Here is a 26,834-nt window from a genome sequence, read left to right as displayed (position 1 = left end):
TAAAGCAATCAATAGCCTGCCTACTGGAAAAGCACCAGGATTGGACGGCATTCCATCAGAGGCCACCAAGTGCATAAAGGGCGTCCTGCTAAACCACCTGCATGAACTACTGCACCAGTGAAGGAAAGGGGGAGCAGTGCTGCAAGACATGAGAGACTACAACATTGTCACCCTATATAAGAACAAAGGGGACAGAAGCAATTGTAACAACTATAGGGAAATCTCTTTGCTCAGCATCGTTGGGTAGGTCTTTGTCCTTGTGGTCCTAAACAGACTGCAGAAAATTGCCGAGAGGGTGTATCCCGAGTATCAGTACGATTTCAGGTCAGAACACTCTACATTCGATATGATCTTCTCCCTTTGACAGCTATAAGAGAAACGCAGAGAGCAAAGACTACTACTCTACGTCGCCTTCATTGACCTCAAGAGGGCCTTCAGCCTTGTGAGCAGGGACAGCCTGTTCAAAACCCTCACCAGGATTGGTTGTCCCCCGAAGCTCCTCAGGATAGTTCAGTCATTCCCCACAGACATGAAGGGCATCGTTCTGTTTGACGGCTCTTCTTCGGAGACCGTCAACATTCACAGTGGTGTGAAGCAGGGCTGTGTGCTTGCTCCCACCCTATCCAGCATCTTCTTCCCAGTCATGCTGAAGCAGGCCTTTGGAACATCAACGGATGGTGTCTATCTCCACATCAGATTGGACAGGAGGCTGTTCAGTCTGTCCCGGCTGAGAGCAAAAACCAAGGTTTGTGACGTACTCATCAGGGACATGCAGCATTGGCAACACAATCGGAAAAGCAACTGCAATGCCTCATAGCCAGCTTTGCAAGAGCCAACCAGGACTTCAGCTTAACCATCAGCCTGAACAAGACCAACATATTGGGTCAAGGTGTTGAGTGCCCCCCGCCATTACCATCAACAAGTACGAGCTGGAGGTAGTTCCTGAGTTTACATACCTTGGCTCCACCATCACGGACATCAGCAGATAGATCGGACGAGCAGCCTCAACATTCATCAGCCTGACAGAGAGACTCTGGGAGAACAGAAAGCTGACCACGCACTCCAAGGTTGCAATCTACAGGGACTGTGTCCTCAGCACACTGCTTTACAGCAGTGAGACCTGGAGCCTCTACTTCAGAAAAGAGCAGTGTCTCAATGTCTTCCACCTTTGCAGCCTGAGACGCATCCTGGACATCAATGGACTGATCAAGTCATCGATGAGGTCCTGACCCACCTCCAGATACTCAGCCTCTTCACCCCTGTTCCAACAATGCTGTCTCCACTGGCTGGGCTACGTATACTACATGTCAGACAGGAACATCCTGAAAGACCTCCTATACGGGGAACTGGCAAGAGAGCGTAAGGGCAGCCCTATTTTTGTTCCAAAGATGTCTGCAAGAGAGATATGAAGTCACTGAACATGAATGTCGAGAGGCAAGAGGATGTTGCAAGTGATCGTTCTCGCCGGAAACTGGAATTACAAAGAGGTCTAAAAGGAGGAGAAGAGAAGCTGAGGTTTGCAGCTAAAGAAAAGTGCACCCGCCGAGAAACAGCACCAAGACAACACCGGAGGTCTCAGCGCCTTCAAGTGCAATTGCTGCAGCTGAGACTGCCACTCCCATGTGGGCCTCTACAGCCACAACAGAGGCTACTCTAACAACAAAGACTGAAGCAAAACTTCCCAGGCACAGATCCATGGTCTCACAAGACTAACAGATGCCACCACTATAACAAGTGGTGGTTCTAAGGGATCTGTTCTGGGGTCGTGCCTTTTCATTTTAGTTATAAATTATTTTGATGAAGGAATGGAAACAAGTGAGTAGAAGATTGCTAATTACACCAGTTTAGGTGCAACATAAAATAATGTAAATACAAGCAAAAACTTACAAAGAGATATTGGATAGATCAGATGAATGGGCAAATCTGTAGAAACAGGTTAGTTTGGACCTGAGAAAGATGTGTTAGATATTTTCGAAATATTGGGAACCTAAAATATTTGGATGAGCAGACTTTAGGAAAAGCAGGGGTTGACAAGCATAAAAATGATTTAAAAGGCTCTTTGAATGTTATCTATTATTTGAAGCAAGTTGGAATACAAAGAAATAGAAGGTATGTAACAGGCATACAAGACATTAGATGAAATCCCTTCTAGAGTACTATTTCCAGCTCAGACAATGCAGCTGAGGAAGAATATACTTGCCTTCCAAAGGGCACAGCAAAGATTCAGAAGAATGATGCTCATCTAAAATGTTTAAATAATAAAAAGAGGCTTTATTGAATAAAGTTGAATTTGCTTGAGTGTATAAATTAAAGAATGAGCTAATTGAGGTGGTTTACAATAATTAAAGGATTAATAGAGTGGAAGATTAAAAAAGAACTATTTTTTCCAGTTATAAAATCTTGGACAAGGGAGGCATAATGTTAAAATTAACTCTGAGGAGTACTACAAGAAGCATTTCTTCACACACTGAATAACCGAAACAAATTGCATCTCAAAAAGTGACTGAGATTGGGCTAATCATGCTTATTCTATGCTTATTCCCCCATCTGTATATAGTGAGCAGAGAAAAATATAAGCACTACCACATTTAGGCGGCGGTGTGGGATTTAAAAAAAAATTATAGTGAGCAGAGATATCATTTTATTTTCAAGATTTAAAATATAATGTACCAGTTTCATTAGAAAATGAAGCTTAGCACACTTTATTTTCATGCAAATTGGAAAGTTTTACTCATGCAACCTTTTGACTGTTGATTATTTTCTTCCAATTGCAGCTCAGAATGCTCTTCTTTCCCTCAGACTGCTTTTTCATTTCCATTTCATACACAGCACTAAGAAGCTACCTACAGTTGTGTGGGCCTGTTTGCTTCTGAAGTGCATGGATAATGTTGTAATTTATTGTCCTTGCAGAGATGTTGCAGTTGCTTTCTTTTGTTAATTGTCCATTCCATAATCTGGTTGGATCAAATAATGCTGTTTAATTTCCTGCAGGTTGATCCATGCGACTGTATTAAATGTTGTTATTTGTATCATTTAATGGTTAATCATAATGTGTCACTATAATTTATGTGCTTCCATCAAATAAAACTAAAAAGTGGAATGTTCAGTTTAAAATTTTAAAATTGATCATTGAAATAATAGAAAATGTCAGAGGAGCTAATGTTGATGCTGACTTATAGGATTAGTCATACTACAAATCTTCAATTAATCATTTATTGCAGCCTTAAACATGATTGGAAAATAAAGAGTGAAGGAAATAGCACAGGCAGTTCCTTTGTGTTTTATAATGTTAAACCAGAAAGGCATTGAGTAAATAAATGGTCAAACTACTACATCCCAAAAATGTCTCTTTCCATAAAATTCTACACAAATTTTCTAAATGCTATAATGAATAAAAGTGGAAAAATACAAATATTTATATTATTTATCATATCAAATATAACTAATTACCTAAAACAACACAGGGTACACAACTTAAACATGCAGGTTTAGTGCTATTTATAGTGTTGGTACTTTTGCACTGGTTCTTTGCTAGATGTGAATAAAGGAATATGAAATAAGGTGACAACAAAATGTTTGTCTTTGAAATTAACTTATGTAGTTTGTAGTACAATATACATTTATTGGACATAGAAGATGTATTTCATTTCGTTCCAGTCTTCTGTTGGCACAGTTTTGAATATTGCTTAAATTTGACACCTTCCAACATGCTGAAAATTTCCAGTTTCTTGGTTCTAACCATTTTATTTTCACAATGGATGCACAATCTCTCTTCATCTTCATGCCACACTAGGACAGTCTGAGGGCTTTCTACTTCTTTCTTGATTGAAGACTCAATCAATGCCTGTCTATGACCGCCTTCCTCTGCCTGACCGAACTTGATCTCATATTGAACAACTTCTCCTATGCCTCCATGCACTCTATCCAAATATGGATTTGGATATTCATTTGGGTTTTAGCTATTCCTACTTTGTCACAAAACATTCTTTACTCCATTCCTATGCAGGTTCACTTCCACACCTTTTTTGCTTTTTTTCACACTTTTACTTTATTGATTGTAGCAGTGATTTTGATTCAATTTTGAAACTTTCATCCTCTTTGACCTCAATTTTCACTTTTCACTCAATTTCAAAGTGGCCCACCTCCAACTCTTCCCTTCTTCAATACCTTCACCTCCATTCTATGACCAATGTCCACTAAAAGACCATGACTTGCACATAACTACACATCCTTTCAATTTGCTTCCCTGAGAAAATCTGTTCTATTCTCGCAGTTCTTCTACCACATCTGGTCAGACGATGTCACTTTCCATACAAGTGCTTCTGATATATCTTTCTTGTTCTCAACTAGAGTTTTTCTCCATCTTGGTTGACAGGGTCTTTGACTGGGTCCATACAGTTTTATACACTTCTGGTCTTACTCCTTCCTATGAACCCCAGCACCAAAAAGGATTTACCCTTATCCTCACTTTCCAACTCACCAGCCTTCACATGCAACAAATCTCCTTGCCACTTCTACCACCTCCCATGTGGCGCAACCATCAAACACACCTTCCCTTTCTTCCCTCTTTCTGACATTCCTGGTGAAGGCCTTATGCCCGAAACATCAATTCTCCTGCTCCTCAGATGCTGCCTGACCTGCTGTGCTTTTCCAATGCCACACTTTTCAACTTCTCTCTATCACAGCCCAGAGGAACCGTTGCCCTCAGCATTTTGGTCTTCTCCTCATAGTGGTACATTAAGTTGACAAGGTGATGTAAACAAGGATTTTGAAGGAAGTGAGGATAGAAATTATTGCGCACTGGATGATATCATTTGGTTTTCCATCGACCCAGGGGAGATGACAAAAGTCTGGGGAATTTCAAAATTTATGTTTTGTTCAAGAAAGATTATAAGGTTATTTCCAGCCATTACTGATCAGTCAGTTCATGATGAGGAAGGTTCTAGAAATAATTATGTGGATTAGAATTAGTAATCACGTGGAAAGATCTGGGTTGATTATGAAGAGTAAGCATGAATTTCTAAAGAGAATATCATGTTTAACTAACTTGCTGGAGTTTTTTGAAGTGGTAATGAAAGAATTGATGAGAGTCCTGCTTTGATGTGTTATACATTGATTTCCAGAATGCTTCTGATACTCATGCAAGGGGCTTGTGAGTATCGTTATAGGTCATGGTATAAAAGTGACAGAAGCAACATGCAATCAAAGCTTAATTGCAGCGGAGTTTCCTAGGGCCCTTCATCAATACCCTTGTTTTTTTTCTTGATATGTATGCATGAACTAGATCTTGATGTGCAGGGGAAAATTTCAAAATTTGCAGATGACACAAAACTTAGAAGAACTGTACATTGCGAGGATAGTATGGAACTCCCAAAAGATATTAACAATTTAGTGAAATAGGCAGCTAGATTGATAGATCAGGGAAGTGTGAGATGAAGCACTTTGGTTGCAAAAACCTTGAAAAACAATATAAAACAGATGGTACAATTTAAAAGGGGGTGTGGGAGCAAAGGGGCCTGGGAGTATATATGCACATGTGAAGGTGGCAAGACAGGTGGAGAGAGCAGGAAAAAAACTTAGTGTTCTTAGCTTTATGAATAGGGGCAGAGAGTACAAAAGCAAGGAGTTGATATTGGACTTGCTAGGCATCAACTGAGTTGTGAGTGTCGCATTATGGAAAAGATTCAAATACATTGGAGAGAATGCAGAAGTGATCTATAAGCATGATTCCAGGAAGAATAAGAAGTTGGAACTTTCTTCTGGGAGAGAATAAGACTGAGAGGAGATTTGGTCAAAATTTCCCAAATTATGTGTGAACCTGATGGAGTAGATCAGTAAAAGCTGTTCCTGCTCACAAAATGAATACAATGTGAGGGCATAGACCCAAAGTGATTTGTAAAAGAAGTAAGGGTGATATGAGTTTTTTTTCACTCAGTGAGTTGTTGGCTTATTGAATGCAATGCCTGGAAGTGTGGTGGAGGCAGGTTCAATTGAGGCATTTAAGAGATTTGAGTGATTAGTTGGATAGGAGATTGATTTTAGATCCAACTTTAGAAATTTGGATTTTTTAGATGGAAATAGTGTGCAAGAGTATGAGGGGAAAGCAGAAAATTTGTGCTCGGTAATGATGCTCATTTGCAGACACAATGGGCTTCTGCATTGTGATAATTCTGTCAGGGATAATGAACTTTCCATTGATTGACAAATTCTTCTCACTCACTCCATTTTTAAAAAATTTCACTCAAAATTCAATGTCAGATAGCTTATTGTACAGCATTATTGTATTCATATGTAAAGATACAGCTAGTGATATGATTAGGTTAGATTCCCTACAGTGTGGAAACAGGACCTTAAGCTCAACAAGTCGACACCGACCCTCCGAAGAGCAACCCACCCAGACTCATTCCCCTACATTTGCCCCTGGACCTAACACTACGGGCAATTTAGCATGGCCAATTAACTTAACCTGCACATCTTTGGACTGTGGGAGGAAACCGGAACACCCGGAGGAAACCCACGCAGACACAGGGAGAATGTGCAAACTCCACACAGACAGTTGTCCGAGGCAGGAATTGAACCCAGGTCCCTGGCACTGTGAGGCAGCAGTGCTAACCACTGAGTCATTATGCCACCCCCAATGGTTAGACATGGGTACGTTCTTAGTTAGAAATGTCAGTTTTCAAACTGAAGGATGCACCAAGCATGGCACCCCAATTCCTCCAGCCTTTCAACTCTTGCTCTAGGGTTACCCTATTTCTATCCATTTCTCTTGTAAAAAGCTGTTCTGTTCAAGAGACTGTTTTGAAGTAGAGACACACTGGATTCAAAACATGACTCTGTTTTTCTCTATGTACAGATGCTGCCAGACCTGCTGAGTTTCCCAAGAATTCTGTGTTTGCATCCATTGTAAAAAGGTTTAGTTCTGTTATACGCACAGGCTGTATATCATGCTAAGTCCTCTTGCAGCATGACATGCTGAGGGAAGCATGCTGGGAGTTGTTTCTTTATAAACAGTCACTGCTGCTAACCCAGATCTGTTCTGCTCTCACAAGCTGCTGTGGATGAAGTGGTGGGCTTTTTACTGAGCTGAATAAGGCAGCAATGCTCAAATGATTTAACTGGGAATTTTAGGAATTGTTAAAATCTCTGCTCAACTTTCTTATATTCTTTGAATATTGATACATTAATTGATAATTCTTAAACACATTTCATTAAATGAAATAAATTTATTGTGTTCAAATCTAATTTTAGAAATACCTTAAGCTGGTCAAATGCTGGTTAATCTGTAAATCACAAAATAATTATCAGCCTCTGTTAATCTGCTCTAGTACAATTTCTGATTGTTTCCTACCCAGCACCCTCTCCAATTTCTGGATTCACTAATAGGCCTAAACACAAGCTGCAATGTGTGAGACATTCCCTTAAGTTAAAACCAATTAAATGTGTGAGTGACTAACTGGTCTTGTATACTTCACAATAAAAGCCCAGTCTGACCAGTACATTCATTTCTAAGTATTATTGTTTTCTTTTACTGGATATTTCTTTGGGATATGCTGTAAGGCACCTGCACCTTGCTTCATTGTGGTGATGAAACCTAAGGAAAGTTTTAGTTTTGTCCTCTGGGCTCCCCATTCTTCTATGTAGTTTCTGTATCACATCAGAATCAAGCCCAGTTTTGGCTTTTATGTGTGCATTTAACATTGACTCATTATTTGCTTTCAGTTTGATCGGGACTTGTGTCTTCTCTACATTCCTGAAGTGTACAACTAATTATATAACGATCACAAAAAAAATTGTGACCTTGACTTCCATTTAAATGGAACTTGTCCAAAGCAATTATTCTAACAGATAAGGTATGTCATTTTAAAAGGTATGTTGCTGGTGTCTGACCAAGATGGAAGAGGGACTCAAGAGTCCTGCCTTAGGGTCAAAAAGGGGGAAGCTTGATAAGTCTATACTAGCCTTTTTTCCTATTCCTAAACCCTTTCTCTGAAGGAATTAGCTATTGCTGCTTGTAAATGCATTCCCAAGTGTCTACTTTCTCCAAGCAGTCCACCAAAGAAGATCCAAATCTAAAGAATTGCAGCAGTTTAGTGAAAACATTTTGAGAGCTGGCATCTCTGATATCAGATGTTGGTGTCCCTTTGATGTGATTGTCAATACTACTGATATTGGCATCAAAATCTAACTTTGATCTCTTTTTAATGCATAGATATGGCTGTATGCAATTCAGAAATAAATAGCCTTATGTTTTTATATGTGTTCTTACATTACCCTTTAAACTAGATTCACAACTGCATCCCTTTACAATTCAATGAAGCACATTTTGAATGTCAAAGATTATCTCCATATTTCATTCATAGACCTCTGCTCTTTGGAATTAATTCTTCCGTTCCTATTCCCAACTCAGCTTTATGTTAACTCTCAATCCTCATGATTTAACTGGGAATTTTAGGACTTGTTAAAATCTCTGCTCAACTTTCTTATGTTCTTTGAATTTGATACATTAATTGATCATTCTTAAACATATTTCATTAAATGAAATAAATTTATTGCATTCAAATCTAATTTTAGAAAAAACATATGCTGGTTGAGTGCTGGTTAATCCCTAAATGTAACCATACTGTCCTCTAGTGGATATTCTTGTAAAGCTGCAGTTCAATAATTTCTTAACACGCACTTGTTGTTCTTTCACACTTGTGGGCACAGTTTTATCGTCATTAAAAAGGCTTTTGTATCATATACAAGTGGACAATATTTATACTGGCCAAGCCAAATGACTATTCGACTGTAAAAGTCAGTACAACCAAATCTAACACTGAATTAAAACTGAAAGAAGTGCAGGTGCTGTATATCAGAAACAAAAACAGAAAGTGCTGGAATTGCTCAGCAGGTCTGGCAGCATTTGTGGAGAGAAATCAGAGTTAACGTTTCAGGTTGAACGACCCTTCCTCAGAACTGATGTTAATTCGGAAAATGTCAGGTTACATGCAAAAGATATGGTTGAAGGAGGGGGTAAGGAGTGAATGACAGGTAGGGATAAAGCCCAAAGAATCAGAAGAACGGTTGGACAGACAAAGGCGTGGATAAAGATCTAGCTCGGAGGGTGAACAGCTATTAACGGGGACTGTTAGTGGCTAATAATGGATTGTTTGTAATAGTAGATTATGTGCTAATAAGGTCCGGTGTGTGGGGGTTGGGGCAAGGACATGGGAGAGCTCAAGCCCTAAAGCTGTTGAACTTGATGTTCAGTCCAGAAGGCTGTAGAGTCCTCAAGCGGAAAATGAGGTGCTGTTCTTCCAGCTTGCGTTGAACTCCACTGGAGCACTGCAGAAATCCTGATACAGAGATGTTGGACAGAGAACACAATGGTGTGTTGAAGTGAAAGGCAATGGAATGCTCAGGGTCTTTTTTGAGGACAGAACATAAGTGTTCTGTGAAGCAGTCACCCAGTCTATGATTTGTTTCCCCAGTATAGCGGAGACCACATTGTGAGCAGTGAATGCAGTAGACTCAGTTGTGTGAAGTGCACATAAAGCAATTGGAGATTTTATGCATTCAAGGTTTGTATGTTCCCCACCAGATTACTCTGATACTGTATTTTCCACCTCTTACTCAATCTATTTGTCCTCCTATGCTGAAATCTAAACTGCTCCCAATTCTCAGGTCTGCTACATTTTTTGGCCAATGTATGTGCCCCTTCCTTGGATCTAATACAATCTCTAAATTCCCTGTTTAGCCATGGTCGGGATATCCTTCCTGTTTTATTTTAGAATCAGATAGGAACAAACAATTGTTGCAGTTTTTCTATACTCTCTTTGATTGTTTGCCATTGCCTATCAAACATGATCTCTTCAAATAACATATCCTAATTTGTTATAGCTAGCTCACACCTTATACCATCATATTTTCCTTCATCTAGATTCAGGACCCTAGCCTTAGAATCAATTATGTCCCTCATATTTCGGTCCCATTTACCCCATTTCTAATTATTCCATTTTTGTTCCATAATACCCTGTTCTTTTGTTGGTACCTCAATGTATTGATCCAGAAAACCATCTCATATTGCAGAAATTCCCCCTTACAGCATTTTACTGATTTGATTTGCTCAATCTATGTGTAGAATAAAGTTGCCCATAATTACAGCTGTAATTGCTTGCATTCATTACTTGCATCTCAAACTTCCTGTTCAATGATTTCCCCAATGTTACCACAACAGTTTTGGTGGTCTGCACTTAACGCTATTATCGTTTTCTGCCCCTTGGTATTTCTGCTCATATGCTAATATGCTTCCTCACTGTTGTGGTAATCATCTCCTTAATAAACAATGTTACTGAATCCCTTTTCCTTTTTGTCTGCCTTTCCTAAAAACTGAATACCCCTTAATATTCAGTTCCCATCCCGACTTATCCCATGATCTTTTAACCCCAACCACATCATACCTGTTTATAAATATGTGCTTGACTAATTCATCCATTTTATTGTGAATGCTCAGTGTAGTAAGACACAAGGCCTTGTGGCTTGTCTTTTTCACATTCCTACAACTGTTCACATTATTTTTCACTCTAGCCATGTTTGATTCTTACTCTTGAATTCTCTGCCTATTGCTTTTCTTATTTCCTATTCTATCTTTGTTCTGTCCCTTGTTTCCCTCTGTTATATCTCCCCATGCAGATTAACATCTTCCTACCATTTTAAATTAAAGCCTCCCAACCACATTAGCAAATACTTCCCCAGGACCTCTGTTCTGTTCCTGCCAACATGCAATCTATCCAGCTTGTACTGGCCTCACTTCCCCCAGAACTGGTCCCTCTATCTGAGGAATCTGAAACCCTCCCCTTTGGACCATCTTCCTAACTTGCTAGGTTTCACTTTCAGTACCGCATCCCTTCATTTTTACATATGTTGTTCGTACCGATGTGTACAACAACCACAGGCTGTTCATTCTCCCGCTCCAGAATGTTCTGTAGTTGCTCTGAGATATCCTTGACTCTAGCACCCCGGTATGCAACAAACCATCTTGAAGTCTCATTTGTTGCCACAGAAAAATCAATATATATGATTAAATCCCCTATTACTATAGCCTTCACACACTTCTTCTTCCTCTGCTGTTCAGCAGAGCCAACATATATACTTTGTGCATGTACGATACAACTGTGATACAAGCTGCGTAGATTTACATATATCACTAATAATCTGATTGAGGTTAAAGGTTGCTTCTCAGTTTGGTTTAAGAGGAAAGTTTAATCCTAATATACTGATATTTCAGAATATTATAATTTATCAATGCTCAGCACAGCAGTTGCTGAGGCATTTGCAATCATCTTCAACCAGAACTGCCAAGTAGATGATCCATCTCAGCTTTCTCCTGAGGTCCCCAGCATCACAGATGTCAGACTTTGGCCAATTCAGTTCATTCTATATTATATGAAGAAATAGTTGAAGGCACTGGATACTGAAAAGGTATCCAGTGATGGTGACAACTTCCCATCAATCATTCTGAAGACTTGTGCTCTACAACATTTTGCACTGTTAGCCTAACTGTTGCAGCTATAATCCTGAAGATTTGTGCTTCAGAACTGGCCACATCTATATCTAAGCTGTTCAAGTATAGCTACAACACTGGCATCTACCAGACAATATGGAAAATTACCCAATATATGCTGTACACAAAAAGCAGGACAAATCCAACCCAGCTAATTACAAGCCCATCAGTATACTTTCAATCATCAATAAAGTGATGGAACGTGGTACAACAATATTAACAAACAACACCTGCTCAGCAATAACCTGCTCACTAATGCACAGTTTTTGTTCCACTAAAGACACTTAGCACCAGATCTTATTACAACATTGGTAGAGTAATGGACAAAAGAGCTGAACTCTTTTGTAGAGGTGATGGTGACTGTCCTTGTGATGGAGTGTGGCATCAAGGAGTCCCAGCAAAAGTAGAGTTATTGGGAATCAAGAGGAAAGCTTTCCACTAGTTGGAGTCATATCCCACACAAGGAAAATGGTTTTGGTGATTGGAAGTCAACAATCTCAGTCCCAGTACATCTTTATCAACAGTTTAACTTGCATCATAAAGTCAAACTGGGGATATTTGTTGATGATTCCACAATGTTCAGCACTACTCATGACTCCTCAGATACTGAAGCAGTCCGTGCCAATTCGCAACAAGACCTGAAACATATTCAGGTTTGGTCTGATAAGCAGCAAGTAACATTCATACCACAGGAGTGTCAGGCAATGACCATCTCCAACAAGAGAGATGTTACAGTTGTATTCAGTAGCATCCAGTGCCTTCTGCCTAGTTTGAGATGAAGTGGAGTGAATTGAATTGGTTGAAGATTGACATCTATGATGCTATGGACTCAGAAGGTTGGGATGGATCACCCACTGAGCACTTCTGGCTTTGGATGGTGACAAATGTTTCAGCACCATCTTTGCACTGATGCACTGGTCTTCACCATTAAGGTTGGAGATATATGTGAAGTCTATTATTTGTACTATCTCCTGCTAATTATTTATTTGTACATCCCTATTTATGACAGGATGTAGCAGGACTGCAGAGTGTGCAATATATTTTAGTCATTCATGGTTAGGAGGTGTGACTGGTGGAGTCAGCATTTATTGCCTATACCTAGTTGCCTTGAAAAGGTTGTGGTGAGTTGCCATCTTTAACAACTACAGACCGTTTGCTTTAGGGAAGCGCACAATGATGTTACGGAGGGAATTCCAGGATTTTGATCCAGTGACATGAAAGGAATTGATTTATTGGTTGTAAGTTCTCAGAGTTTATAGATTCTACTTAAGAGACAAGGTCAATGTTAAAAGCTCAATATCTGCAGGTTACTGTGAAGTGCACAACCAGAGTTAGTGATTTAAAAAAAAACATCTTGTCTTAAACTTAAAACAAGTTTCATATATGGGTGAAGGACTAATGAGATATGAAAACAGAGCACAAAAATTGGATTACAGATATATGGCCACGATGATGAATAACAGCCAATATAATTGGTTGGTTCAGACTATTTGTTTCTGTTATAATTTCTATCCAATTCAATGTACATTTTCTCCCTGAATATTTAAAAGAAATAGTGCCTTACTTCAGGTAATTTCTCTGGAAATATTTTCTGGAAGCGTTTATAATTATGAACAAGTGTACTCAATAAGAGTATACCGGTTGCACTTAATAGACCATTCAATTTGCACGAGTTAAAAACTACTGACTGAATTTTTCCAAATGAAAATGAAATAAAATAATAAATTAAAAGACATTGCTATTTATCATTCTGAAGAGGCAAAGATACAAAGTATTAGCTTTGTGCATTTACTTATGCAATTATGTATTTTGTCAAAAAAAATCACAAAATACTTTATATTGTGCAAATTTATTAGAAATTAATAATCTTTTCCTTCCTCCCTCTCCTCATTCACCAGTGTTATCGGTCCCTTCACTGCTTCTCACTGCTGATTGAACACAGTAATACACCAAATAGTCTATACTCACAATCAGTTACCAGCTTTTGCAAAGCCCTATATCTTCTTTTTTCCCAATGCTGATAAATCACATGGTCAACCCCCAAATTTCAGTAATGTCTAATGTTTGGTACCCAACTTCCATCTAGACACAACTTGCATATAATCTTGTTGTATATTCTATCTTGAAGATAAAATACAGAAAGCATAAGCAATTATTATAACGAGAATAATTGAAGTGAATGATTTTTCAGTTATTCATATAAAAACTAAGAAGTAGGAGCAAAATAGGCCATATGGACCCCTCAAAATCTGATTGTATATGATTTAGACAATAGACAATAGACAATAGGTGCAGGAGTAGGCCATTCTGCCCTTCGAGCCTGCACCACTATTCAATATGATCATGGCTGATCATCCTTAATCAGTATCCTGTTCCTGCCTTATCTCCATAACCCTTGATTCCACTATCCTTGAGAGCTCTATCCAACACTTTCTTAAATGAATCCAGAGTCTGGGCCTCCACTGCCCTTTGGGGAAGAGCATTCCACACAGCCACCACTCTCTGGGTGAAGAAGTTTCTCCACATCTCTGTCTTAAATGGTCTACCACGTATTTTTAAGCTGTGTCCTCTGGTTCGGCACTCACCCATCAGCAGAAACATGTTTCCTGCCTCCAGAGTGTCCAATCCTTTAATAATCTTATATGTCTCAATCAGATCCCCTCTCAGTCTTCTAAACTCAAGGGTGTACAATCCCAGTCGCTCCAGTCTTTCAGCGCAAGGTAGTCCCGCCATTCCAGGAATTGACCTCATGAACCTATGCTGCACTCCCTCAATAGCCAGAATGTCTTTCCTCAAATTTGGAGACCAGAACTGCATACAATACTCCAGATGCGGTCTTACCAGGGCCCTGTACAGCTGCAGACGAATCTCTTTGCTTCTATACTCAATCCCTCTTGTTATGAAGGCCAGCATGCTATTAGCCTTCTTCACTACCTACTGTACCTGCATGCTTACCTTCATTGACTGGTGTACAAGAACACCCAGATCTCTTTGTACTGCCCCTTTACCTAACTTGATTCCATTTAGGTAGTAATCTGCCTTCCTGTTCTTGTCACCAAAGTGGATAACCATACATTTATCCACATTAAACTGCATCTGCCATGCATCTGACCACTCACCTAACCTGTCCAAGTCACCGTGTAATCTCCTAACATCCTCCTCACATTCCACCCTGCCACCCAGCTTAGTATCATCAGCAAATTTGCTAATGTTATTACTAATACCATCTTCTATTAACATATATTGATTTGATTTGATTCATTATTGTCTCATGTGTCTAGGTACAATGAAAAGTTTGGTTTTGCATGCAGTACAGGAAGATCATACAATGCAAAGTGCAATAGGGTAATAGAACAGAGTGAAGAATACAATGTTACACTGCAGAGAAGGTACACAGAGAGCGAGATCAGCATTAAATGTGAAATTTGAGAGGACCTTTCAGAAGTATAATTATTGAGGGAAAAAAGCTGTTTTTGAATTCTACCTCGTATGTATTTACAAACTTTTTTTTCTTCTGCCTGATGGAAGAAGGTGAAAGAGAGTACAGCCAGGGTCTGTGATTATGTTAGTTGCTTTCTCGAGACAGCGGGAAGTATAGATGGAGTTAACGGATGGAAGGCTGGTTTGCGTGATTGATTGGACTGTGTTCACATCTCTCTGTAGTTTCTTGTGGTCTTGGGAAGAACAGTTGCCAAACCAGACTCTGATGCGGCCAGATTAAATGCTTTCTATGGTGCATCTACAAAAATTGGTAAGAGTCCTTGTGGACATGCTGAATTTCCTTAACCACCTGAGGAAGTAGAGATCTTATTGTGCTTTCTCAACCATTGCATCAACATGGGTAGACCAGGACAAATTGTTGGTGATCATCACTTGCTGGCACTTCCTCCACTCCCTTGGTACTCCCTGTCTACCTCCTCTTTAAATACTTCTGATGATCTAACCTTCACAACTTAATCTGGTAGACAATTCCAGACATTCATAATTCTTTGGGAGAAAACATCCCTTTACATCCGAGTCTTAAATTTGTAACCCCTTATTCTGTAACTATATATTATGGTTAGACACAAGCCCCCTCAAAATCTTGTATGTTACAATAAGAACACCCCTCATTCTTCTAAACTGTACTGAATAAAGGGCCTAATCTGTTTAGCTGTGCGTGTACATCAAGGTTTTCAACCCGGGAATCAATCTAATGAATTTCTTTTGAACTGACTCCAATGCCAGTAAATTCTTTCTTCAATGCAAGCCAAAACCATGCACAGTATTCCTGGTACAGCCTCCCTACACCCTGTACACTTGCAAAAGGTTTTCCCTATTTCCAACTTTGAATGCCCTAGCATTAAGGCCAAAAATCCATTTGCATTCTTAATTACTTGCTGGATGCTAATTTCTTAAGTTTCGTGAACAAGAGCACCCAGATTCTTCTGCGCTGCACTTTTTGGACTCTCTCCATTAAATAATTATGCGCCTTTTGATTTTTTGCAACCAAAATACATGCCCTCACACTGTCCTTAAATAAACTCCAGCTGTCAAGCTTTTTCCCACTCACTTAACCTTGCAGCATTGCCCTCCCACCTATTCTTGTCTTATCAGAAAGTCTGGATATATTACACCCCGCTCCTCCTCCAAATGCTGCTCCTATTCTCCGTAATATACTTTCATGTGGCACCTTATCAAATACATATCCCTCTAATTCTATTCTATTCATGTACCCATCCAGGTGCCGTTTAAATATTGTAAATGTACCCATCTCCACCACCCCCTCTGGCAGCTCGTTCCATACCCTCTGCATGAAAACTTTGACCCCCGGCTACCTTTTAAATCTTTTCCTTCTCACCTTTAAGCTATACCTTCTAGTTTTGGATTCCCCTACCCTAAGGCTATTCACCCTATACATGTCCCCCATGATTTCTTAAACCTCTGTAATCTCAGCTATCAGTCTCCAGTGCCCGAGGGGAAAAAAGCCTCAACCTATTCAGATTCTCCTTACAGGTCAAACACAAATCCCAGCAACATCTTTGGAAATTTTTTCTGAACTCTTTCAAATTTAACGACATCGTTCCTGCAATAGGGAAACCAGAATTGAATTTAGTATTCTAAAAGTGGTCTAACCAATATTCTGTGCAGTCATGACATAACATCACAACTCCTATACTGAATGCGTTGACTAACGAAGGCATGTATGCAAAATGCCTTCTCCACCACCCTTTCCACCTGCAAATTCACTTTCAAGGAACTATGCACCTGCACCCCTAGGTCTCCTTGTTTGGCACCACTCCCCATGGCTCTACAATTAACTGCACAAGTCCTGCCCTGGTTTGCTTTACTAAAATACAACACCTCACATTTATCTAAATTAAACTCTATCTGCCACTCCGTGGCTCATAGGCCCATCTGATCAAGGTCCCATTTTACTCTGAGAGAACCTTCTTCACTGTAATATATTGACCGATGCACCCACTTTCTCTGCAGCCACTTCATTTCAAATCCTTGAATACAATCAATTAGATCCTGGCAACTTGTCTGACCTCAATGTCTTCATTTATCAAATGTCTTATCCCTGATGGTAGAAATGAGTACAAGATCTTTCTTCTCTTTAGCATATTGCTCATCTGTTACCTTTGTGATTTTCATGGAGTTTTCCAACATGAAGACAAATGCAAAATATTGATTTAAATTATCTGCTATTTCTTCCATTATTAATTCCCCCATTGCATCCTCCAAAGGTCCCATATTCACTTTGGCTACATTTTTTTAAATACATATTTGTAGAAGCTCTTGCTATCTATTTTTACATTTCTTGCCAATTTACTTTAATAATCAATTTTTTTCCTTCTTTGTTTTTTCCTTCTTTGTTAGCGTCTCAGTCATCAGCTGATAGTTTCTAAAAGATTCCTAATCTTCTGGCCACAAAGTTTTGCCACTTTGCCTGTCATTGGTTTTGATTGGACACTGGTTTTGTGTTAATCTGTTTCAATCTTCTCATTAATTCCTTCTTTTGGACCAAAATAAAATGTGGTTCAGGGTTATGAAATACGTAACTTTTTCCTGAACCCTCTGTAATTGCCCTTATTGAGGTTGATGACACTGGTTTGAGACCTGAGTTGTTCTCTTGAAGCTGAATTCAAAATTCTACCACATTGTGAAGGCTATCCCCTACTAGGACCTTAACTATGAGATCTCTTATCAATTCTGCCACATTCCACGTTACACATTACTAGATCGAAAATAGCCTATCCCCAGATTGGTTGTGCAATACACTGTTGTAAAAAAAAAATGTTGATTCACTCTACATCTTCCATCTTATCCTTGCCCATTTGATTTTTCCAGTCAATGTGTAGATTAAAATCACCCATGACAATTTTTGAACCCTTCTTACATATCTCCATTATTTCACGATTTATACGTTGCCCTATATTGAAACAAATCTTTAGAGACCTGAAGACGACTCCCACTTGTAAAGTTTCTCCCTTATTCTTCTTTACTTCCACTCAAACTTATTCCACATCACTGTCTATTGTGCCTATATCACTATGCACCACCACATAAGTACCTTCCAAAGACTGGCGAGGAAGCTAGAAGACATGAATGGAAGATACAGGTTCAAACTACTATTATAAAGATGTTTAAATTAAATGTTATATAATAAATAAAAACTTCATCCTCTGCTTATGCTCACGATTCTAGCAATACTAGAGCCCTGGACATACCTTCTTCACCAGTCTCGACAAATTACAAATAAACACAGCATCATTCTGATGCACAAGGCTTTTATAAACAAACGGTTTTCCTAACGGCCTTCCATAAGTTGAACTCAACTGGGACAAGTAGAGCACAACAAATGACGAAATACCAGTTAGTAGCCATTTCAACTGTCCCAGTTAAACCAGTGATTTCCTTCAGGTTTAGGAAGAAAATTCTGGCAATTTGGGGCTACCTTGTGCAAAGGCCCAGAAGATCAGCTTGCAACAAACAAAAATGAAGTAACAAAAGATCAAAGTAATTCAGCATTTAATGAGAACCACTCATGCATTGATATTAGTTCTAAATGTTTTTGATAAAGGAAAATACCATTTTTCTGAATTTTCTATTCTAATATTTACATTTCAAAGTCCAGGCTCTTTTAATCTTCTGTGGATTTGAAGAATAATTCAAAGCAATTAAATGCAGTTCTATTTAACATTTTCAAAATAAACTCTCATTCTCTTAGAAGGAGCAAAACAGTAACATGCATGATTCAGAGTGGCATCTGGGATCTGAACTGTAAACCCAACTTCTTAAACAATACACGTAAGGAGGAATAATCCACAAAGAGCAATAGATAATTGTTTTCATTAAAGAGAGCCAATGGTAATGTATAGCTTTGGGGTAACCACTTCACAAGCATGGGGTAAAATATGGAAACAGGCTCCTGTGAATTACCACAGCTGGTACCGGGATTGAACCCATGCAGCTTGCAACATACACTAGTCGGTCAATTTGATTGATTGATTTGATTTATTGTCATGTGTACCTAAGTACAGTGAAAAGCTTTATTTGTGAGTAGTACAGGCAGATTATTTCAATCCCTAAATAATATACACATTATATTCTATCTATTCACTGGCCTATTGTGTTTCTGTGCAAGATTGTGATGAAATCAAGTTCCAGGTTCAAGGAAATTGTTTATTAATTTTATATCAGTTGCACTCACCTATATTCATATTAAAACCTTTAGTAGAATAGTTCAGATATTCAGGGTCGGCAAACATTAATATTTTTAGCAAGGGATCTTTACAAACCTCATGGCTTCCATCGATTGCACAGCTATCACTAGAGGGCGGTCAGCTACTAGAGTTGCATGTAATTCACATTTTGTATGAATCAGGTGCAAAGCCACGTACAAAATATGTGTCAAACTGTTTTAGCTAATGTCTGAAAGAACCCTCCCACCCCACTGCAACCCCTCCATTCCCACCCCTGGACCCCAGCCCAACCCTGAATAAAAATAATTTTTGTTCATTAGCATTTGTTTTGCATGACTTACTCTGATAACAATTCCAATTTTTTTTTAACCAATTGCCGAATAGGAAAAATGTGTTGGATTCGCAATTTGCTGGGAAGGAGCTGGTGATGTTGAAGGTGGATGCTGTAACTCATAGTAAATCCAAAAGTTAGTGCATTTTGTCAATTAGTGGCTTTTTAGCCCAGCCGTTATATTAATACATTATTTCTGGTTGTTCAGCTCAATTCGCAGAATACATATGATGATAACCCACACTTAATAAATTTAAACTCCTGTCTTTAAAGGCGCATCACAAATATGAAACTTGATGGATTCTGGAGTGTAAGAAACAGAATTTAAGTCACAAAATGCATGTTAGGAGCTCAACAGCTGTACCTTCCTTTATTGATGTTTCTCTAGGTACAAGCTGATGGTTTTCTAAATTTGCAGGGAAATACTGTTCTCTACTAACTGGGGGAATAAGCCCATCAGTAAAACCAAGGCAGTGTGACTGGAAGTAGTGGAGTAGGTCAGCAGCAGCAGTCTGAAACCATTTTAACAATGTAAACAGAGTATACATTCTCAGACAATGTGAATTACACATCATCCAACCACCTCACATTGCCATGTATGAGTTTACTCCAGCACTTCATCCAACCTACCTTGCCAGTACAGTCACCCTGACTGCACATGCAACTCTTCATCTCCCCATCTGTCCAAGACCACTGACATTTGCAATCAGCATTAAACATTATTATGATTGTCGTTCAATGTCATCATTAAGGTATATCCTCCATTTGTTTGACACATTATTCTCATTCATAAATGCCTTCCTTCCCTCCTGGCAAGACTACATGATAAAGAGGCAAAGAACCAAAGTCTTACAACTTGCAGTTCACAACTGAACATTAGTAAATTTGCAGTGTACCTGATCAGAGGGACACCCCCGTAGCTACTGCTGACAGATTAAAGGTCAGACAGGCATATAGCATATGACACACAATGAGGATGTCAGAAGTGAATGAAATATGATCATGGACTTAACGATTACTGATAATATCCTTACCTTCACAGTTCTAATTTATGCTCTCAGTCTCTAATAGGGCCCTCAAGCATCCTGCAGGAGTTGATGCTGAAGGACAGCAATGACCTCTCACATCACAGGACCTATTTAGACTGCACAGATTCAATGGGACCAGGAAGGAAACTGGTTTTCATATCATGAATCAACCATCATGGGTGGCATGGTGGCACAGTGGCACAGTGGTTAGCACTACTAGTTCCAGTGCTAGGGACCTGGGTTTGATTTCAGCCATGGATGATTGCCTATATAGAGTTTGCTCATTCTCCCCGTGTCTGCGTAGGTTTCTGCCGAGTGCTCCGGTTTCCTCCCACAGTCCAAAGATGTGCAGTTTAGATGGATTGGCCATTCTAAATTGCCCAAAGTGCCCAGTACAGGGATAGGGCGGAGGGAGTGGGTCTGGGTGGATACAGTTTGGAGGGTTAGTGTAATACAATAGACTGAATGTCCTCTATCTGCACTCTAGGGATTCTATGATCACAATGTTAGGAAAAGTAGATGGCAGAGGCAGGGATAACAATGTGGTAGATATTGCAAGATTCTCAAAAGTTCTGCTTATCTGGAGGTAGATGCTAAAATTAAGGTGCCATTGATGAAAAAGATATTGCTGGAGCAGCATAGAGCCATAGAAAATAGGAACAGGAGTAAGACATTTGGCCCTTTGAGTCAATATGATCATCTAACTCAGTGCCCTGTTGCTGTTTTCTAACCATACCATTTGATCCCTTTAGCCCTAAGAACCATATCAAACTCCTTCTTGAACGCATTCAACATTTTGGCCTGAGCCGCTTTCTGGGGCAGAGAATTCCACAAACTCACCACTCTCTGGGTGAAGAAATTTCTCCTTATCTCAGTCCTAAATGGTTTGCCCTGTATCCCTGGTTCTACACACTCTGCTCTGTGGGAACAGCCTTTCTACATTTATCCTGCTGAGTCCTGTTAGAATTTAATAGGTTTCTATGAGATCCCACTCATTCTTCTAAATCCCAGCGGGTATATTCCTAACTAATCCAGTCTCTCTTCACTCATCAGTCCTGCCATCCCAGGAATCAGTCTGTTGCACTCCACCAGAATATCCTTCCTCAGATAAAGAGACCAAAATGGCACACAGTTCTTGACGCATGGTCTCATCAAGGTATAATTGTAGGAAGACATCCCTGAGCGGTACATGAATCCTCTTGTTGCAAAGGCCAATATACTATTTGCCTTCTGTACTGCCTGCTGCACCTGCAAGTTTACCTTCAGTGACTGGTCCACAAGGGCACCCAGTTCTAATTGCAATTCCCTTTTCTAGCACCATTCAAATAATAATGTGCCTTCTTGTTTTTGCCACTAAACTAGATAACTTTGCATTTATCCACATTACACTGCACCTACCAAGGATTTGCCCACTCATTCAATTTGTCCAAATCACATTGAAATACCTCTGCATTTGCCTTACAACAGGGAGGGTTCTGCTGGGTGTTTTCTTGTCTTTAAATTTCAAAAGCAGAGGCATGGCTATACTAATACAGAAGAATCTCCATTCCAGTTCATAGACCAAATTAAGGGTGAGCACAGGTGATTTGTGATCCACAAAGCCCTCATACATGAGGAGGAGTACGGCATTTTGAATGTCTATCGCCCGCTGGCACACCCCCTAAAATTTTTAATTGATGCATTTTTCAGGCTGATGACCCTTGGAGTGCGTCACCTGATTATAGGGGGAGACTTTGACTGTCTTATGGATCTCGAGATGGATAGGATGCCAAGGGATCTTTTGGGCATCTCCCGCAATCCAAACAGTTGGTGGATCTATGTGGGAAGTTGGGCTTGGTGGATGTGTGGAGATGCCTTCACCCTAAGGGAAGGGGTTTTACTTTCTTCTCCAATCCGCACAAGGAATGATATGTTTTTTGCCCCACCAACATTTTTGGATTTGTTACTGACCTGTAAGATTCAGAATGTCGCCATTTTGGACCATGCAGCAGTATATTTGGAGGTTAAGATCAGGGGTAATGGGACAGATACACAGCATTGGTGTATGGATTCTTTTCTCTTGAAAGACAGTAAGTTCATTGAGTATGTCACAAGGGAGTTTAAGATCTTCTGGAATATTAATTTGAGTATGGCCACCAACCCATAGGTGCTCTGGATGACTGCCAAGGCTTATTCAAGGCTTATCTCATAATCAGCGACCCAGAAGAGACAGAGGGCAGAGCAACAGCATATACTTGAAGTCCAGTTGAAGGCACCCAAGACAGCATATTTTGACAGACCATCTGTGATTAAGTTACAGCACGTTACAGCTCTCCGGGCTGCTCTGAACTCCGTGCGCACCCAGGCAGCGAAGAGAGAGGTCTCCTTCACGAAGCAAAAACTATTTGAGCACAGTGATAAGCCAGGTAGATACTTGGCACATCTGGCCAGGAAGATGAGTGCTCCTCAATCTGTCACGTCCATTAGAGAGGGTACTGGTACTCCCATTCGTGAGTCCAAAAAAGTCAACGCAGCGTTTAGGAAATTTGGTGCAGAGTTATACTGGTGGGAGGGCTGTGAGGATGGGTTGGTGAGGATGGAGTCCTTTTTTGAGAACTTGGATCTTCCAGGTATAACTTTGGAGCAGGCCTCCCTTTGAATGCCCCTCTGACAACACAAGAGATACAAGAGGAAGCAAAGTGCTTGGCCCGATTGGATTCCCAAGCGAGTTTCAAAAGAAGTTTATAAGCATGTTGGCCGAGCCAATGTTATGCACGTATAACCAGTCGTGTAGTCAGGACTGCCTCCCGCTCTCTCTCAGGGAGGCTAATGTTTCCCTTATTCTTAAGAGAGAGAAAGATCCTGAGGACTGCGCCCTGGGACCTGTCTCACTGCTAAATGTGGATTTTAAAATCCTGTCTAAAACGTTCGTGTTGAGGCTGGAGAAGCTATTGCCCTCTATTGTAAAGGAGGATCAGACCAGTTTTGTTAAGGGTCACAGGTTCTCTAACATCAGGAGAGTGTTGAATATGGTCCAGGTGTGCCTTGGGGTTGGTAGTCTCTTTAGATGTGGAAAAAAATGTTTGTTTGGGTGGAATGGCTGTACCATTTTTATGTCTTGGAACGGTTTGGTCTGGGGGGGGGGGGGGGCTCTTTGCCAGGTGGGTGGCAGTGTTGTATAGCGATCCCATGGCAGCGGTTCTCATGGATGGCATAAATTCAGACAATTTTAGAATTGGTAGTGGCAGCCAATAAGGGTGGCCCATCTCAGCACTGCTGTTTCCTTTAGTGCTAGAACCGCTAGCGAGACTATTTGAAGGACCCCAAAATAGTTGCCGCAGAAGTGGGAACAGGAGAGCATAAAATCCCTCTCTATACAGACAATGTTCTTCTCTTTCTAGCTAACCTGACAATGTCTATGCCCTGTTTAATACAAAATATTAACTTATTTGGTTCTTTTTAGGGTATAAAATTAATTTTATGAAATCAGAGGCAATGCCCATGGCGGTGGGGGGGGGGGGGGGGGGGGCGATCTTGTGGGAGTACCTGACCTTGAAGATGGAACTCGATTTCCTTTTAGGTGGTCGCAGGGAGGTTTCCTATATTTTGGTGTTTTCATTACCCCACTTTTCGCCAAATGTACAAAGTTAATTTCATACAATTACTTGAAGATAAGACAAGGCCTACAGCTTTGGGAGATGCTACCAATATCCTGGTTGGGTCGAATAGCTCTGATCAAAATGAATGTTGTTCCTCGCCTACTATACCCCATGTGAATGCTCCTTCTGGTGCTACCTCGGCAAGCACTGCAGAGACTTAATGGTTGGCTTGGATCTTTCATTTGGCTTTGCAGGTGCCCTCATTTAGTTTGCTAAGCTGCAGATTCCACAGGGAATGGGGGTTAAACCTCACAGACTTCAAAAGATATCAAATAAGTTCTTTATTGTCTTACGGGAATGATTGGGCATGTCAGGATCCCAGGTCAATATGGCTCAATATTGAGGTCTCCCAGGCAAAATGTCCCCTTAATAATTTGCTATTTATTGACAGGTTGAAAACTGTAGTGGAGTACTGTAAAATTCCGATCATAATTAACACAGTCAAAGCTAAGAGGATGACACGATAGAGCAGGGGTAACTTACATAAGATATCCCTGCTCACATCCATAGTAGGAATACCAGGATTTAGGCTGGGATCAATGAATTCCAGCTTTAAGGTATGGGAATCAAGGGGAGTCTCCTATTTGGGAAACCTATTTGAGAGGAAGATCATGATGTCTTTTGATCAGCTGAGTCATAAATATGAGTTATCCAGTCAGGATCTCTCCCGCTATTTTCAGATCATGGAATTTATACAGAAAAAGACCACGCTATTGGTTCATCCCTATAAGTCCAATGTGGAGAGGAGTGCGCTTCGGACCACAGGTACTCTCTCGATTAGTACCCTCTGTCATTTACAGGGAGTGGGTGCCTCAGAAGATATAAAATCTGGAATCAAGAACTGGGAGCAGAAATTTCATCAGAAGTATGGGAGGTTATCTGGGAGAATGTGAAAAAGATTTCAATTTGTAACAAAACACAGGCCATGCAACTAATGTTTCTCCACAGGGCCCATCTGGCTCCAGAGCAGCTAGCAAAACGTGAAAAAAATAGCATCTCCAAAGTGCCCTAAACATAAACCAGACTCTCACACATTGCTTGTGGTCATACCATAAAATTTGCAGATACTGGGGCGCCATAGCAAATGTGTCAGAGGAGATCTTGGGGACTGAGGTTAGGGCAGATCTGGTATCGCTCTTTCTGGGATTGCCGAATCTGCCTTCTCTAGATGAGCATGGGAAGAAACTGTTTAACATTCCTACATATTCTGCGAGGAAGAACATTCTGATGACCTGGGTCTTGGAAAACACTCCAGGCCTTCCGGGATGGCATAGGTTAGTGATGGAGCATGTTCCCGTAGACTTCCTTACAAGTATGGTGCACCAGGAAACAGAACCTTTTTATAAGACATGGTGGCCCTTTTTGAATCACACCGTTGCAGACTTGTCAGCCATATTGATTAGGACTTTTTGTATAGCCACGAAGACTGTATTTGGTGGGCCGGGGACCCAGATAGGAAGAATCCTGAATAAATACAGAAATATTAACTGATGCTCCCAATGATGGGAGCTTTGGTGGGGTGGTGCCAAGTGGTGTAAGTTAGTTTAACTCAGTTTAACCTAATTTAATTTAACTTACATCTAATTATTTTTTGAATTGTAGCATGGGAAGATTGTTCTTTTCTTTTCCCTTTCGTATTTTTGATTTGTTCCATAAAGTAGCATAGTAATTAGTGTATTACTGTTGTTGCACCATAAGATTGTTATACTTTCGCTTTAGTAATTTTATAATTTTGCTTAAAAAAAATCTTTCAATAAAAAAATTGTAGTTGTACAAGGGCATGTGCATGGAAAATCTACATAATGTTTGAGTCACGTACACATCATTTGTTTCTACCACCTCTCTACACTGCTGCCTGAAGCTTGTGATAATCAGTTAAAACAGAAATTGACATTGGGAAAGAGATGCTTGGTAGTTCACATGATTGTCAGTGTTGAGGGAAGGAAGAGGCTGGGTAAGTGTTGGTAGGCAGGGTGAAGGATTTGTGTTGCTGTCAGATGAATGTAGGGTATTGTTGGCATTAATACATGCCACTGTTGTAGCATTGGCCTCATTGCTTTTCTCCTTTACCTCATTCTCTCAAGCACTTGGTATTCTGAATCCTCCTTTCACCATAGACCTAGGCCTTGTGCTGTATAATGTTATGCAGAGCATGGCACACCACAAGTACACTGGGCTCTCTGTTTGATGCACATAGAACACCTGAAGCACGTTTTCAACAAACCAATGGCTTGCTCAGTGACAAATCATATAGTCAACTGGCTTACATCATATTTTTCTAAGGCCTCATCAATTGGGTTTCTCCCAAATATATTTAGCCACATTTTCAAAGCGTAGCTCTAATCTTTTCTGCTGGTTGGTAACAAATAATCAACCAAAAATTGAACATTGCATTCTGGTCCAATTGAGACAAGGATCAAAGTTATGAAGTTATTTTCCAGTTTTGTAGTTCCTTGGTCATACCCTGTTAACTTGTGATTAGCTATTCACAACCTGTAGAGACAAATTGAACCTGGAAGCCATGTTTAACCCATATTACCATCATCCTCAATTTTCATAGATTTTATGAAGTTCTTTACTTGAAGAATGAACCACTTTGATTCC

The sequence above is a fragment of the Chiloscyllium punctatum genome, chromosome 9 (genome assembly GCF_047496795.1).
Source record: "Chiloscyllium punctatum isolate Juve2018m chromosome 9, sChiPun1.3, whole genome shotgun sequence".
NCBI classification, from domain to species: Eukaryota; Metazoa; Chordata; class Chondrichthyes; order Orectolobiformes; family Hemiscylliidae; genus Chiloscyllium; species Chiloscyllium punctatum.
This window is presented reverse-complemented; position numbering follows the sequence as displayed.